The sequence below is a fragment of the Phyllostomus discolor genome, chromosome 15, assembly GCF_004126475.2.
Source record: "Phyllostomus discolor isolate MPI-MPIP mPhyDis1 chromosome 15, mPhyDis1.pri.v3, whole genome shotgun sequence".
Lineage (NCBI taxonomy): Eukaryota > Metazoa > Chordata > Mammalia > Chiroptera > Phyllostomidae > Phyllostomus > Phyllostomus discolor.
In genome coordinates this window covers 3,111,087-3,129,423 of record NC_040917.2, presented here as the reverse complement: position 1 = coordinate 3,129,423, position 18,337 = coordinate 3,111,087, and the positions used below count along the sequence as shown (strand labels likewise).

General features: G+C 42.0%; 1 protein-coding gene across 2 annotated transcripts in view; it reads left to right on the top strand.

Annotated features, from left to right (window-relative positions):
* The first annotated feature begins 842 nt into the window (after positions 1–842).
* CHRM3 (cholinergic receptor muscarinic 3) overlaps positions 843–18,337 on the top strand; it is a 314,922-nt gene continuing 297,427 nt past the window's right edge. For both annotated transcript variants that reach the window (XM_036016187.1, XM_036016186.1), the window contains exon 1: positions 843–949. The gene's annotated coding sequence lies outside the window, so the exon portion shown is untranslated. The remainder of the gene's footprint in view (positions 950–18,337) is intronic.

The window sequence follows — 18,337 nt, the reverse complement described above, 5'->3', positions numbered from 1 at the left end:
CACTCCCTGGTTTGTAATTCTTGAGTGAACATGCCTGAACCTCAGGGGTTTTTTGCATTTTCCCCATGAGATTGTGTGGCAAACAGGAAGATAACTTTGGTAAGTAAGTGATAGGATGGGTGAAACAAAAGTGTGACGAGACCAAAATATACACCAGTTCCTCCTTTTGTAATCGCTCTTTATTCGTTAATTTACTCAGTAAATCTTTAATGTTCACATGTGCTGGGACTGTGTTCCAACATGAGATCCCACTTCATGTTTTGTATGAAGCTGAGTAGAACACCATTCTGTTTCCCAGGGAACCCACCACTCTGATGTCTGCTGTCATGGTGTGCGGAGCCCAAGTGCACTCGCGGTGTGAGCAGGGGTGTGGAGGCTCACAGCCGGCCTCGCCTCTGGCTCTGAGCCTCCAGTGTCTTGAAGAAGTGAGGGCCTCTGATGCCCTGCATCTTTGCTTCGGAGGCCAAATGGAATTTCGTGCACAGGCTTGTGATCACATTCAGCACACAGGCCCGCAGCAACGTTCCATATCAGAGGATGTTCAGTTTGCCTTTTTGCTCACTGTGTTTCTTTTTGTAAATGATGACCCTCCAGTAAGGTTACCCAGTTTACTGTTGAAGTTATGGCGTCTTCATCAGCCATCTAGACTTGCTCTGTGGTGCATCTCCACTGCTCTGCTGCTCACTGCATGGAGCACAGGGGGGCGTCAGGAAGGCCCTTCCGTCACATTGCCTGTCAGACAGCCTTGTCTTCCAATGCCACAAGTTGGGAGGATGCTGCTGTGCAAATGCTCTGAAGTTGCATTTTGTGACTGACTCTGTCATGTCCATGTGTCTGTGTAGGTCCGGCCAGTGATGGTGCAGCTTCCGCTCCCGAGAGCCACTGGACTGCGGACCGGCGGGGCTGTGCCCATTCTCCCCATGATGCTCGCCGCTGAGGCTCTTCCCTGGTAGGTGCTTTTTACTCAACATCTTGCGTGGTTACAGAGTGAGATTTTAAAAGTCTGCATTTATAGTGAAAATGTACAAAATACATGTGTCTGTGTTGTGGCCATGAATTGTGGCCAGATTTAGTCTGAACAAAATAAAAGAACAGGTTAGGATGTACCTATTATTTATATATATATACACACACACCTGCACACATGTGGAGAAGCAAAAGTATGTTTACAGTTGTGAGTACATGAAACACAGATCTTATTCTTACAGTACTATTTATTAATTACTGTTATTTTCCATACAAACAGCTGTAAGCCACGTTTGCCCATCCCGTCTGTGTCTCTACAGGCAGAATTCAGAAGTATAGAACTTTACCTTCCTTTTAACTGAATAAAAAAGTCACCGGAAAGTTTCTTCCAGCTTTTTAGTTCACACAAATCTGTCAATGTAAGCCTAAAAGTTTAACTTCATTTAACTTTTTGAACCAGTTCAATTATCATAGTTTTACCCAGCATGGCACCTGATATGCTTCCAATTACAAAAACAGCATAGGGTGATTGACACATGGTGTTTATGGGATCATTAAAAAGAAATTATACTCAGTGTCAGAGACCTTCATTTTCATTTTGGCTCCAACATTTAACATGTGACCGACCCCTTAAATTTCTAGGCCTTCATTTTCCCATCTGTAAAATGAGTGGAAGAATCTCTAGTTTACCTAGTTAGTTCATTAGATTACTGTACAGATAAATGAGATGGTATTGAAAAGCTATTAGTTAACTCTAAACCCTACAACAATGGATGGAATTCTCTGTGACTGGCTAATATTACGAGTAGAGAGCTGATAAAAAGTTTGTACCATAATTTTATTTTTAAATTCATTCATACAATTCAATATTTTGCATATGATTCACCTAAGAAATAAGTGATAAAATGATACTTAAGTTTAATTAATGATTAATTAATTCCTTGCATTTGAGACACTTATGTTGGCATGAAATATGAATAAACACACGTTTATCTTGCCCACCAGTCCCCACCAACCATAGGACTTCAGTTTCCGCTTCTGAGCTTCAGGGTATTTTCTCTCTCATTAGATTTTATTTTTAGACCTTTACAGTTGGAAGAGAAAAGATGCACTAAATACTTTTTATGTAAGAGTTTAATTTTGGGATACTAAGGAAACAATATAGAAATTCAATCAGATATTAATTTATTGATCTTCTTTGTTAATGGAAATCTCTTAACACCTCATGTGACCATTCCATTTAGCTAATGGAATACAGCTACAGGTTTAAAATAAAAGACTAAAAATGAAATCTTAACAAATATATTTAGTCATATTGAGAAAGACTTTTCCACTAAAATCAAACAATTTGTTATATAACTAGGCCAATGCAATAAAATTTGTTTTCCAAACAGAGATATGATTAGTGATTTGTTACATGAATATTATTTGCATATTAGTGAAATAAAAACCTTAATAACAGGTAACTCGTACTCACTTGCTGATTTGTAACATAATCCTTAAGTATTGAGGTGAGGTTGTCTAGAGTCACACTGGCTGGGGCTGCAAACCAGGGCATCATTATCCAGCCTTGCCCTATTGGACAAGTTATTTAACATTGTTGTGCCTTAGTGGGCTCATCTGTAAAATGGGTCTAATAGTAAGGCTTGGTGGATACATGAGTTAATACGGTCGGAAGCTTGGGCGCACTGTGGGATGCTCAGTGGGTAACCAGGATTGGTAATTAATGTCCACTGAATGAGTTGGGATTATGATGACTACTACAGATTTTGGAAGTAGGATCTAGCCCTAGGTTCAAAATCCTTTATCAATTCATGGTGGAAACTTTTGAAATCTCAGTTTCTGAGAAATAAAATAGAAAAATTAAAATATATTCCATACTGCTTTTGTGAGGGTGGCTCCCCACAGTGTCTGTCAAGGCCTGGTGGCCATCTCCCTCACTGGGAGTAGTGAAGATATGGTCACAAGTTATTATCGAATGTCCTTGTAAAATAACATAAATGAGAGAGAGATTCTCTGACTGTGAAAATGTCCTTGCTGTGCATTATATTTTGGGTACTTTTATAGATGTGCTAATTTTGAGCTGTTTTGTTAGATCCAGAATTTTAAAAAAGACAAACAAATAATTTAAATCAAATTACAAAGTGCAAACATAACTGAAATGCGGCATCCTAATTTAAGAAATGAAAATAACAAAATCTATTGGCTGGTTTTTTTGGACTATCAAAGAATATTATCAGCTCAGTGTTTAACTTGTTCTAAAATTAGACCTGTTACCACCTTTAAAGTGACTTTTTTTTTTCTGGAGAGAAAGCAAAAATAGGGAATGTGGAATGTGTCATAAAGTGATGGAGAGGAAGGGCTGGCCTCCCTTTTGGAATCGTGTGGTCTGAATCAGATTTCGTACTCCTTCTTGTGATGAATAAACGTAGGTATTGTCCTTTGGGCTGTATTTCCTGGATTCAGTGGTTGTAACAGGCAGTGTTTTTCAAATGAGTCACAATTTGTTCCCAAGGTGGGAAATACTGATAACTTGTGGCCATAATCTGAGCCAGGAGCAAGTGCCTGCACTGCGTGTCCCTGGGGCAGAGTGCCAAGTCTCCTTCCCTGCAGTTACTTGTAAACCCTCTCAAACAACCCGTGTCTCAGGGATGCGGGTCAGCCCCTGGGTGTGTTTCACATGCAAATTTAATCTGCCTGGTTTCTACTTCAGATTACAATGGTTCTGAACACAGCTTTGCACATGCCTTTTGATTATTCCTGTTGTTTATTTCTGCAATAGCTTTAGCCTTGGTAGAGTTTCCTGAAACAGGCAGACATGGTAATGGAGGGGGCTTCTGATGGGAAAGATTTGCAGATGCTTTCCTAGGCAGGAGTCCACACACCGTGCACAGGGGTGGAGGAGCGGTGGGGAGGCCTGGGGAGGGAGAGATGACCTGGTGCTTACTTTGCCCTGCAGCCAGGGCTTTGCTACTTCTGTGTCAGCAGTCCTTCCCCTCGGTCAGCATTCACATCTTGGAGTCTCACATCAGGATTTAGGATGTAATGAGAAGAAAGAGCAGAGTCCTGGCATGGGGGTGCCTGCTGTGCTGTGCAGATGGGTTCACATGTTTTCCCTGTGAATTTTCACGTCGTGATTTATTTGTGATGTAAAAGTTGTTTGTGGATTTAGAAGTCTCCTTCTAAAGGAGTCTGATTTGGTCTGATGCCAGTCTAATGGCTCAGAGAATGGTAGCTCTGAAATGTAAGAGGAGTCCACGTCTCCGTGCAGTTCGGAGGAGACAAGGGGTGTTTGGAACTGACGTCCACGCTTGTCTGGAGACAGAGGTAGAGGAAGTCTTCATCCGTGGGACCTCAAGAATGCGCAGATTCAGTGAGGCCGTGACCGTGAGCGTCTGCGGAAGGATGCAGCGAGGCAGAGGCAGATCAGGCGGCCATGCCAGGGGCTGCGGGCGACCTTCCCTCCTCTTCAGGCCTCGGCTCTCTCCCTGTCCAGTGAGTGGCCTCCTCCTGCCCGCAGGCCCTCTCCATTTGTCTCTGACTTGTCCTTCCAAACTCATCTTACAGGCTCTGCTGCCTGTGTAGACTTCCTTCATCCTGCTTTTAAAATGCCCTGTTTCTTTCTTCACTTCTGTACTGTGTGTGTGCCTCTGTGATAGGCTGTGTCCACATCTTTTACAATAATTGGTTTACATTTCTGTCTTCGTTCGCTGGGGCCGGTGGAGCATCCTAGACTGAGTAGTTTGTAAAAAAACAGAAATGTGGTCCTCACAGTTCTGGAGGCTGGGAAGTCCCGGAGCAGGGCAGCAGCAGATCTGCGGCGTGGGGAGGGTTTGCTTCTCGGAAGGCCTTCTTCTCACTGTGTCCTTGCCTGGTAGGAAGGCCGAGTGTCTCTGTGGGGTCTCTTTATAGGGACACTAGTCCCATTCATGTGGGCTCTCCCCTCGTGACCTAATCACCTCTAGGGGACCCTACTTCCGAATATCATCACATGGGCATGAGGATTTAACATAAATTTGGGGAGACACAAACTCTCTGTAGCAGCATCCATCCTGGAGTAACACTCCAGGCTTCTCAGGGGTCGTCATGTCTTATTCAGCCTTGTATGTTCAGTATCTAGCTCTCTGTGGAGCTTCTGATTAAGCTAAAGATTGAAATAACATAATTTGTCCTCAGATTGAAAAGGAAATAATTGCATTTACCACGTCCAGCAGATTTCTATTAAATGTGTTTTATATAAATATTAGCATAAAATTATTCATATAAATCTGTAAAAAGTATAACCAGAAAAATTAAAAGTAGCAACTTTTAACATACCATGTGTATTATAACATTTTAATGTTCTTAGCAAAATATAAGAGTTTTGAAAATGTATAACTGGCCCTACTCACTTCCTTATTAGTTTATCAGTGAGCATATTATTTTTAGAACAATGTCAAAAGTGATGAGAATTATTGACCTCGTATTAACTGAGACTGGAGTGATTTCTTCCATGTAAATTAGTAAGAAAAAATAAAATAGTTATTTAGATTTCATTTTATTATAATAATTACTATATATGCATGTTTTGAATTAATTTTGTTGAACACTTGAGACCTGAATTCATCATAAACTGTTTAAAAATTATATGTACATACACACATATGTATACACAGGGCATCCAAGCCTTTCGGCCTTCACAGAAGGCTGTAAATAGGTCAGGAGAAAGCATTAGGTTAAGAAAGGCCTCTTTTAAAGGAGGAAGTGGGTTGAAAGGGCAGATGAATTTCAATGATGAGCTTTTTTCGAATGACATGTTCAAGTAAAAAGTGATAATGTTTGAATGAATCATGTATCAAGAATATTAATCCAGTTGTGCAAGCAGAAATAGAAGGGAGTGACAGAGGCATACACACAATATTGAAGCTGTGATATGCTCAGGGAGGTAGAGCAGCACAGCAAGAAGGAGATACTCTTGAAAGGAATGGACATTTAAAAAATTATTCCCAGGGGCAACACTTGGTAAAAGTTCAGGTTGTTTCCTGATGACTTTTTAACTCTCTGTTTTACCTCTTTAAAGATGAGAGTATCTTGTTAATTATTTTCTGAATTCCTGTTTGGCTCAGGAACTTAGAGTTGAATGTTGCAATGTAATCATGAAAATCGTGGCTTCTCGCTTACTGCGCTAGCAGCTGCAGTGGGGGCCGGGCCACAGCCTCACTAAGTCTGCAAGGCTGCTGTGCGAGGCAGGCGTTACCGGCTCCTTTCCTCAAAGGAGGCAGTGGATCACGCGCCGTGGCCACTGCCGATGTACATGCGTGTTTACACAGCCAGGTTTGTGACAGCCTCGTTACTAGGGCAGACGTGCAAATGTACAGGCGCGAGCTATTTCATACATGGAATTAGAAAACTAGCTTTATTGTTGAACACATGTGATCATGGGTGATGCTGCCAGACGAAGACTCTCATTAACTCTGGCTTTTCAGCCGCTATGGACAGATAACACCAGTGTTTTCTGTCCCTAAGGCGTGCACCCAACTGATCTACTTACCCAAGCAAGGAAAGCAGAAGCTTCATTAACAAATCAGTCTCGGATGCAGAGATACGTTTTAAAAAAACAGTTGTTTTAACACCTGCTTTATTTTTTATTGTTATTATAATTTTTAAAAATATTTTATTTTATTTTATTTTATTTTAGAGAGGGAAGGGAGGGAGAAAGAGAGAGAGAGAGAAAGGTCAATGTGCGGTTGCTGGGGGCCGTGGCCTGCAACCCAGGCATGTACCCTGACTGGGAATCGAACCTGCGACACTTTGATTCGCAGCCCGGGCTCAATCCACTGAGCTACGCCAGCCAGGGCTTAACACCTGTTTTTTTAATAATGAAGATAATTATAGTATTATGAATATTTGTAAATATATAGTATCATTTAAAATTTGACAGAATTAAATTATCTAAAAAGAAAACCATGTTTTAAATTGCATAAGTCAAATATTCGAAGCTGGGAAACTCAGGTATCTATTTATTCTCTCAGTGCGTATTTATGGGCCCCCATCAGTGTGGCAGCCCCCAGGGCCGTGACAGGCAGCTCGTGCTCTGGGTGGCCACTGGGGGGCGACTGTAAATGTCTGCCCGCTGTGCTATACACCTGGAACGAATATAGCATTGAATGTCAACGGCGACTGAAAAAAATAAAAATTTAAAAGAGCATTTAATAAAAATTCAGTATTTTTGAAGACAAATATAGCATAATAAGAGAAAATTATAAATTTTAAGTAAAGTTCAACCTCAACTCAAAGCTGGAATTGAAACCATTGGCTATGTATTACATTGTATTTCATAAAAATTCTTTAGGAGAAAGACAAAAAATGAAAAAATAAATTAACTCCATTTACTTAGATTGCAGTGTTAAAGTAGCCTATTCCTCTTAGGACAGGTGAAACCCACTGAAACTATGCATTCATTTAAAAGTATTTCCTTTTCATAAACCCGGTTTCATGTTAGAAAATTCCCCAATTCTGAGGTTATCTGAACACAGGATTTGCTGACTTTTCTAGATCAAGATCACTCAACGTTCATGCCATCGATGTAAAAACCAGTGCTCCACGCACAAGAGATTTTATAGTCAGTCTGGATGGTTTCTTTTTAATTTAATCCTGTAAACAAATCTCGGTTAAAAAGTGTAGTTAAAGGATAATGTTGATGGACCTTCTGACTGTGGCGCGGAGACTGCAGTGCGGAGGGGTGTGAATCAACTTCAAAGCGAATTGTGCCTTTCCTTGGTTCTCCATGTAGGGGCAAAATAAAGACATTTCTGCCAAAGTAGAAATTGACAATGAAGTAATTGATTATCAATGGGTCCCCCTGCTTAGTGCCAACACCTGCAAAGTGTAGCACGGTAATAAAATACAGTAATTAAAGATGCATTTCAGTGGCTGATCCTCCCAATAAAAGCCTGTTAAAAATTCATTAAACAGATTATAGTAATGTCAGAGGCTTCCTCAAGGAGGAGGCACATAAAATAACTTGCAAGATAGAAACAATAAGTCTAAGGCAAGGAATAAATATTATTATAAAGAGTTTCAGGTTGTTAGTTTATTTCAGGTTTGTTATTAGCTCTAAGTGGGAAATTAACACAAAGAAGGTGCAGGGGAGGAAACTGATGTTAGTGGGACTGAATGATGTTCCTGCTTATTAACTGAAAGATCAACTACAAGCTTAGAATGTGTTAATAAAGTTTTTTTTTCTTAATTTCAGAAAGAGGAACTAGATCATGAATTTTAATCTCATTCTTTTATTCATGCTTGGGGCTAGGAGACGCTGAGAGCAGTGCAGAGTAAGGAAAAGCTACTTAATTCGAAGCCGTCTTGCGTCATTCAGCCTCCTCCGTCTGCTGTGGGGAAAGGCGGCTCTGTTAAGATGCTTTGGACACCCAGAGGTCTTTGTTCAGTGGCTTCCGGATAAAGTCTGCTTTTGAAGTTCTCTGTCAATGCTGTTCATGCTTCACGGTGACCTTCGACTCAGTTAAAAAGTCATTTTAGTAGATTGCCACCAGCCTTTTAAAATGAACTACAATAAAACTGTTTTTTTTTACAAAGCTGTTATTTCATCTACGTATCAGCTAGGTTACATGGTAAAATGTGGTTCTTTCTGTGGAAGGTCATAGTCCAAGTTAGAAAAACATTATTATTAATATGATCCCTTATTCCTCCACCCTGTTGTCTTCATTTGTCCTTTGTAATTTAGACATTTTCCCAAATCTTCATTTCCATTTTCTGTTGGTTTGGACAGCTCCTTAGGTTCTCAGCATCTCTGCCTGCAGAGCCAGCACTTAGTATCGTGATCTCGGAAGGAAGCCCTCACGCAGTGTTGTGCGAAGTGATGCATTAGTGGCATTCTAAAAGCAACACACGTTTGTAAGTCCAAATGTCAATTTATTCAGTGACTCCTTTAACCCTATCATAGCTAATGGCAGTTGCCACCATATAGTTGGCCATTAGAATTTCTGAGTCATTTTCTAAGTTCCCTTTACTCTTTAATTGAAACTAGTGACCAGTCCAGATTGGTCAATCCTACTGACCAACCCTATTGCCCAATAACCTGTGAAATACCCCTTGGCCCTTGCCACGAGGGCTCCTTGGCCCTGTGGGCTATACCTGACCTTTGCAGTGAACAATTTACTGGTCTGTCTCCAGCGGGACTCCCTTCAGCTATGTCATTGTCCTTGGCACTAGGGTTTTTCCCAACACACAACTTTGAACACTTTACTCCTTGTGTAAGTATCTCCCATAGCCATACTCCTCTTGTCTTGAGACTACAAGCCAGACACACTTGAAGGAGAAGAAAAGTCCCCCCAGTATCTGATTTCAGGATCTTCACCAGTGTATGCTAGCGCACCCTCTACATTTGAAATCAGCCACCGCTCTCACCTCTGAAGCAGGCTGGTGTCTTCTGTGTCACTGGGCCAGTGGCCTAGCCCATGCTCCCTCTTTGCCTACAATGCCTTCACCTTCTATGATGCCTGAAAAATGTCTACACGTCCTTAAAAATGTCAGTCACAGTTTTTTCCTCATGTAGTTCTCTAAGCCACCCAAGTCAGCCATTCCTTACTGCTTATGGAACTGTCTGTGTGTCCATCCTCCTACCGCTGATTGGACTCTGAGTGTCTCTTGCATATGCATTGCCAGTTCTCCTTTGTAACCCAGATGGAACCTATCAGTGTGCCTGGCACTTGGAGGAGGCTCAGTAGGTATGGGCTGAGTGAATTGTTGCCCTAGAAACATCTAAGACATTTACCCGTCCTCCTCCACTGAGTTACTCTTCCTTATCCCTTCCTACCCAAAGTACCACTGGTACAGTTCTTCCTGGACTCAAGTGTAACACAGCAGCCTTTGCCATCACTTTGACTTCCTTCCTCTAAGTCTGTGAGCTTTATAACCTGGGAGAAGTCTCCAATAGTCAGTCTGTAGAAAGCCATTGATAACCAGTGGTGCTCTGGACTGGGGTATTTCCTAAAGGAATGTTCTAATATAGGCTTGATGCTTACTTAACACTTGCATTTAAAATCAAACCTTGAGTTTCAGCTTAACCTTGACTTTGAATACCGTTATAGAACACACTTTTTTCTGGTTGCTTCCTTATTGTAAAATAACATATTTTACAATATTTAATTGGATGCCAGCAACTGGCTTTTGTTTTGATCAAACTGATGTAGTTTAAGTACTGCATCAACTTTTATCACCAAATTACAAGAAGCTGATGCTTTGAAATATACCACTTCTTTCATAATATCAAGAGGGAGCACAGCAATTGATTTAACTTGATTAGCAGGGAGCTAATCAACATTTATTGTGCTTGAATTAAGTACATTGTTACCTTTCATTGGATGGTCAGGAGATGTGTATTTGAAAAGGGAAATCTTGCATTTATTCCATAACTACAGGTCGCTACAACACCCTTCCGATGACTGGAATGCACCTTCTCCACACTGCCCCCTGTTGTCAGTGCAGCCTGGTTCTCGCAGAGCGGGCCCTGTCTGGTGTGGCATCCAGCCAGCCAGTGAGGGGAAGCACAACACTCCAGGGCCCTAGTCCATTCGTTTTGGAGTTAACTGCAGTGGGTGCCATGTTGCCTTTTTGCCAAGTAAATTTAAGAGTGATAGATGGACAATATGCCACTTACGCATAATAAAAAGGCACAATTGGTGAAGTACAGCATCTGTATGCAAAATTCTCTGGGACTAAAATTTATGTATATAAAGAACAGGAGAAAAAACATACTGAGGAATTTCTTGTTTTGTAAAAAAACATTAAACAGTACCACTATACAAGCCCATTAGTTAGAAAATATATCAACATTTCCATTTCTGTTAATAAATTTACAATAATGCTGGGAAATTAAATATTGTTAAACCATTTCTTGTTGTAACTCATAAGCTAGCTGTTTTATTGTAACCCATAAGCTGTTTCTAATGCTATTTATTTTTATGATAATTTTTAAATATTTTATAATTTTGAAAATACAAAGAAAACACAAAAAGTAATACAAATACCTCTAATCTTAACGCTAAAAATTCCAGGATCCCTCTTGAAATATTTTTACATTCTTGACTTTTAAAATTTACATATATTAATACAGGTATGTTTCATTTCTCATACCTTTTTCCTCTTGATAGTATAGCAATTAATTCCCATTTTTTCCATCACGGTAAATATTATTTTAAAAGGTAACTAAGGGGTAAAGAACATTATGTGGTATGGAAGTACCGTAATTTACCACATTTTATGGTAAACCATGCAGTTTGTTTTCATCCCTTCTGTCCGTAACTTGGTTCTGACATCCTCATGTGGAAATCTCTGATTGCATCTGGGTCTTCCGCTGAATCCCCTTCCTTCTCTGAAGACCAGATCCTTACAACCTGGATGGTGACTTCACCTGAACACCCAGTGGGTGGTTCCCAACTGACACGCTCCTCCTCTGCCCCTCCGCCCATTGCAGGTGGTGCTTCTTTCCCGGAAGACTGAGGCGAAAGCCTGGTCTTCTCTCCTTTTCTCATTCTCCACTTTTGATCCATCAGTTAGCTTTATTGACTCAGTCTTCCAAATCTGAGTCTGCCCTCTTCCTTGTTGCTCCCCCGGCCCCGGGCTTCTGCCCGGTCCTGCCTGGACTACTGTGGGTCCACAGTTCTCCCGACTCTTCCCATGCCACACCTGTGGGCATCATGTGGCTGCAGACCTCAGGGGCTTTCAGAACACCTGAGTCGATCCCAGGCTCCTTCCCTCTGGCCACAGCCTGCTCCTGTTCACCCTTTCCTTTCCCTTCCTCTTCACCTTTTTTCTACCACGCTGGCTGCCTCCGTTGACCTCACTGGCTGCTATGCCCCCTCTCATACTCTATCTGTCTCTTCCATTTTGGCCAGGATTCAGGGGAAATGGCCTCTCTCTCAGGGGTTTCTACCTGCTGAGCATGTGGGAGGCCAGTAGTCACTATCAGACAGACCTGCACATGTGGTTCCTTCCTATGTGCACCTTTTCTGAAGCCCTCAGGAACTTGTTTATCACACATCACGCATCAGAGTGTGAGTGGCATGGGCACAGTGAACACACTCAGCCTGTGTACAATCAGCTCCGTCCTCAGACCCAACAATAGTGCTTGCTGTGCAGTGGACACTAAATATTTACCAAATTAAGGAATAAATCCATGGGGATTGACTACTATATATTGCATAAGTAGAACTTCTCAGTCAAAAACTTATTTTCCAAATTTTTGTCTGTTAACCTATAGTGGCCATACCCCAGAACACCCACTTTCCCTCCCACCAACCTGGCGTGGCTCCAACGCAGCCTCCGCAGCCCAGCACACAGTTGTTCAGCCAGTTCGGCGCGCAGCATCTGACCGACTGTTCTCATCTTCATCTTAGTGTTTGTTAATGGCACCAAAACATTTTGGAGTTGGAAAACCTTTCTAATTAGAAGTCACATGTATCTGGTGACTTCTGGACATAAAGGGTAAAGGAAGAGGGGACCATCCTCATTGCTTTTCATTTTCATGTTTACATTTGAGTCATTTATCCTCATGATAACCCAAATAGAAGGGTGTTTTTTTTTTTTCGGATGAACATACAGCATCTGAGACATTATAGTTCATGGAAGTAATAAGTTATGAGATTGAAATCTATACCCAGGTCTGGCTGTTGCCACAGCCCAACACTGTGCGATGTCACAACAGCCAAGGGTTTGTGTCTGTCATCCAGGCTCCTGAGTCTCCATGCCGAACTTTCTCTGTAGATTCTGGGTATTAGTATTCTGCTCAGAGCATTTGTAAAAGAAACAAGTGTCATTCCTTTAGAAGACTGCAACAGACTCGAGTATTTGTTTAACTGTGTAAAGGGAAGTTTCACAGGTAGTGAAACAGAAGAGCCTGGGATCCATCACTCACATGGGCAACGAGACAGTAAGTTGCTGTTGGAAGTTTTAGCACAGCTTTTATTGTGCCGTTAATATAACCGCACCATCATAATTTGCACAGATGGACTTATATTATCTTCTGGAAATGCCTGCAGCCTCAGACACCTGCTGCTGTCTTCAGAAGGGCAGTGTTTTCTTTATTCTGAGGCTGCTGTGGACCTACAAGGATAAGTGACCCTGGGGAGATCCATCTGGGACCAAACTCTGTCTTAGCTTATAGAATCAAAATTAGGAATATTTTTTTGGTTTCTGAGAATGAGGAGATCATCACAGACATGCTTACCTCAAATCAAGAAGATGAGGTTGGCTTGGGGTATGCATAAAATTGTTAAAATTTCTCAGATAGGTAACTTAGTAGTCATCTGAATGTCATTAAAATAATTTGGAAAAATAAGAAAACAGAGATGACATGAGAATGGCTTAAGCTAAAAAAATGAGATTTGAATTGTTTTTATGCTGCTTTTGTAGTACCCTAGCGATACGAGTTACCTTTTCATTTTTGTTACTTTTAATATCCAAAACACATAAAAATATAATTCAGTAATCATGAAGAATCCCAAGTAGGCCCACAGAACTTTGTTTCTCCATCCTGTAGCAGCGATCTCTGTCAAGGCAAGGGGGTGGGGAGGCAAAGTTTCAGTGAAATAGTTGCATAGTTTTAGTTTTTAATAAGAGGGGAGTGGGTATAAAGAAGTGGGGAGTATTTATGGAACGGCACATTTGACAAAAGGCTATTTGTAGGAAACTAATTTAGAGTGGAAACAAATAGTTATGAAAAATGAGGAAATCCTGATGGGAAAAAAAAAAGCGTGGCAAGCTCACATCAAATAGGAGTGCGAGAGTAATTTGCTATTCTAGGAAATCCAGCAGCTGGTTTATCTAAAGCTTCCTCTTTTCCATGAGCTCTGGAACAAGGACAGGAAATGGTGCAAAAAGCATGCTGACTTTCCTGTCACAGACTTCTATAAAAATTCAATGGCAAAAAGTGATTTTTAAAAGCTCAATTCTTAACCATTTTGGGGACATTATAATGAAATAATGCATACATTTCTAACTGCAGTCATTTAGAAATTTTCCCAGGAAGAAAAATTTGGAATAGAATAGAGAAAGGAGGAAACACATTTCTGCTTATGCCGTTCATCAAAAGTGTACTGTATGGAACTCAACCCTCAGAGTAAGTTTCATAGAATAATGAAGATTTTATCTAAACATTGAGAAAATCATCCAGAGACCTAATGTAAAGCAGAATATAGATAACATTTTATAAAACTGCACTTAATTGTTCTAAATAAGGAAAGAACAGGGCTGGTATAAATGTAGTTGGAATCCCAAGGGAGACAAGATCCAAAATAGAAGAGGGAAACATGAAAATACAAACTATAGAAATACATCTAGAGGAAACCTGGAAAACATTTTAATTGCCTTATAGGTAGGACTATCTTTTTAAAGGCATTCTAAGGAATTTAAATATAATCTCTTTATAAAGTCCCACAAAGAAAAAGATTCCTTACCAGGTCTCAGAGTGGGAAGGTGGGGAGATATGGGTTGGAAGGTGTAAGTTTTCAGTTAATAGGATGAATATGGTCTAATGTACAGCATTAGACCATATTCTAATATGTCCTAATATTAGAGTCTTCGATGTAGGTAGTAGTGCTGTGTTGTGCACTTGGAATTTACTAAGAGAGTGGATTGTAAGTGTTCTCAGCGCATAAAAAAATGGCAAAAAAGAAAAAGATTTCCATTTTCCTTAGTGATACAGAGAACTTAATTCTTTATTCCATTTAAAATATTACTTAAGTACTTAAAACCATTTTCTATATAGTATACACACACACACACATACAGGGGTGTGCATAAGTAGTTTACAGTAGTAACACAAATAACATAATAATAATAACACAAGAATAAACTCTGTGTTTTGTGTACTCACAACTGTTTGCCTACTTTTACTCACCCCCGTATGTTAGATATATATTTATAAGAACCATATTTATTAAGATACATATTTTTAAGTAACCAAATATATTTTCATTGGAATTTTTGCCTTATCTTGCGCCACAGTCATTACAGAGACACAGCTAGGCCAGAAATATGTTTAAACACTTTCTAAAAGATATGCTTCTGTTTGCGTAAGATTCTCCTTGGTTCCAAATTAGGTTTGGGTTGAGGGCACAAAAATCAAATGCTGTGTGCTGGTTTCCTATTACAGCTGGAAAACCAACCACAAACTCCGTGGCTTAAGCAACAGAAACTAATTCTCTCACAGTTCTGTAGGACAGAGTCTGAAAGGAAGACGTTGTCGGGGCCGCAATCTCTGGGGCTCCCGGGGAAAACTGTCCGGACTCTTCAGCTTCTGTGGCCACTGCCTGCCTTGAGGTGTGGCTGCCACGTCCTCCTGTCTTGCTTTCCGTCTTCCCATTGCCTCCTCTTCGACGGAGATCATCCCTCCTTTGCCTGTCTCTCACATGTGTGACACGTCAGGGCCCACCCGGAGAGTCTAGGGTCGTCTCCCCATGGCAGGATCTCAACTTACTGGCATCTACAAAGACCCTTTTTCCAAAGAACGTAACATCCGCAGACTCCAGGGGTTAGGATATCTCTGGGGGACACTAATTATCCTCTAGAACGGGGAGTTCCCTCAAGCAGCTTTAAATCTCGTGCAGGTTGAGGAACAGTTTGGAAGGTGGGTGTTAACTGGAGCTTATAGGTATATATAACTAGTCAAAGCTACCAGAGCTGTGATAGTGCAGGGCAGCAGGTATTTTGGGTGAGAACATAGCTTGGTGCCCAAATCCCTTTAAACCCCAAATACTTCATCTGTTCTCAGGTCCTCCAGTCACGCTGCAGAGCCCTGTCATTCTGTGCTGATTAAATGTCGTAGGAACCCAGTTTTAAAAGTTTTAGTAAAATTGATTTAACTCACTAGAAATTTGTTTTACAAGGTTTATTTAAACATCGTGCCTAAGTTGTCTGTGGCACGTGTACGAGAAGTAGGTCTGACTGCTTGCTCCCGGGTATTTTTAACGTTCCATGGTTAGATGAGTAACCATGTTTTCTGGTGATAATTTTCCTCCAGTGCAGGCACTTCATTATCATGGTAAAGAAGTTAAAAAGATAAAATAACAGCTCTGCCCTGGCTTTGCTTTGTAGTACGTCCAGCTGAGAGAACGGTGCATGGTAAAAGACCGCGAGAGAATCCGGCAGCCCCTGTACAGGGCGGGCCAAATTGCAGACCTTGAGAATCCTGAGGCCATGGCATTGACTCTGCCGCAAGGCCAGTCAGCTTAAGGGAATGGCCCAGGTCCAGCAGTCTGTCACAGTAAGGACAGGTAGGGAAGGCATGTTAGTCCCTACATGGCTCCAGTGCACCTGCCAACGGAGAGGGAGGCTGGAGTGATGACAGCACATTGTATCTTCTGTGTGACGTGTTCATCTCCACTTAGACGCCTGACTGTGGTTCCTTTGATTCAAGTTCTTCTGTGTGTGACTTTCACCTTTGAAGAATTCTTTGAACCCAGGATAGTTTTGGCTTTTTATCCTTATTTCTGTCAGGTAGGATGGGACACTGGTTCCCTTTGGGAAGTGAAGGCTTCTCCTTGGAAGGTGAGTTTGAAGGGAGCTTAGGAAGTTCCTTGCTCTCCCTTGACCCCACTCTCATGGAGAGATGTTTACAATTCAGCACGGAATTGGGGGTCCTCCAGCACCCCCAGGCTCCCACAGCTGTGGGGATGGGAGGTCCAATGGCAGAGAAGTGACCCCAAAAGAAAGGTTGCCACAAATTGCAGCCTTTTCCTGATAACAGATATGATTCCTTTCACTAATGACAAACACAGGTAATATGCTGGATGTGAGTGTATTTGCAATGATTGACTAAAAATTCTCAGCAGCGATGTACCAAGTTCATATAGAATTAAACTGAGATCTTTATCTCAGAATGACTGGAAGAACATATTCTAAGAAAAGCACCCCCTCCCCTCCCAGCCCATGGACAATGGAGAGAAGGGCAAACTAGGAACCCATACTTCCCACCCACCGCCCTCCCCTCTCTCCTCTCTCCTGGGCCTGGCCCCCGTCCTGCCCTCTTTCCCAGGACCCAAAAAGGGCACATTCTCCTGGATCATGCACTTCTTCTGGATACCAGCTTAATAAGTATCCCTGAGGGAGAACAGGGGCACGGTCTCTACTCGCTGGGAGGTCTGGGGTCCAAGTCCCCAGAGGAGCTCCTGCTGAAGAAAATGAGAGCAACTGAAACTCAGCAGGTCTCTCCTCCGTGTGCCCGGCTCCCAGTGTCTGCTGCTCCAGGTGGTCGGGTCTTTCCATTCTGCGCCCTTGGCAGACAGGAAGGCTGCACTGGGACGTAACTGGAGAAGCAGAGTGCACTGGCTCGGCGTTTGTGTTCACAGTGTCTCTGATACCGGAGCATGTATACACTGTGTGTTTGCATAGGTAGGTGCACATGGCAGTCCTGTCACCTGTTCGCCCTGTGACAGTGAGAGTGTTGTTTCCTTCTGTGAGCGGCAGCTTGATCTCTCTAAGATGTGGGTACACACGTGCAGCCTCACGGGAATGTTTTCCTAAATGGTAAACAGTGCTTACTAGGTGAAAGGGCGCGTAAAGGCGTGGGGAAATTTCAAGATACAGATTCTCTCCTACAGACCTTTGCTGACCCAAGTGACTCATCCCACACATCCCCCACTTAGCTCATCATATGATGATAGTTCAGATGGCTGCTAAAGAAACTCTTGAAAGGGTCTTTGTGATTAGTTTAGACTAATAAAAATACAGTGATAATGCAAATCGTTAGGAAATGCATTTATGTATTGGCAGTAGCTTAGTAGTTTCATTCATTTTGTCATACCTGTGCCGTGGGAAAGTGATTTTATCTTTTGGGGTTTAAAAAGTCAACTCTTCTTCCTGGGATGAGTCCTGAATCTAATAAAGAAGAAAAGCAATACTTGAGAGAGGGCAGAACGTATCACCACCACCTTCATCACTAATCAGCCGAGGCAGGGAGATGCTGGTTCACGTCAGTGCTGAAGGGGGTTCCCCGGTAATGAACCTCAGAGCCGGGCACAGCCACCCCATCAGGTGTCCCCACAGGGCTGCAGCTGTCCCCGTGGATGGCAAGAATGGGGTGCAGAGAGGAGCAGACACATGCAGGGTGGGGCTCAGTATAAACCTTCTGGAAATTCAGTGCAAAGAAGAGTGCAGGAAACAATCTTAACAATGAAACAATGCAAAAGCATTTCTCGGAACTAAAGGACGAGAGCCTGCAGATTGAAGAGGCGTGGCATTGAATGCACAAGGCCCACTTGGGGCACGTGACTGTGCTGGTCCAGAGCCCCAGGCAGCCCGGGGCATCATAGAGCAGTCTGGCAATACTGATGCCTAAACCCCTGTGGACACCAGCCTGCTTGGTGATGGTTGG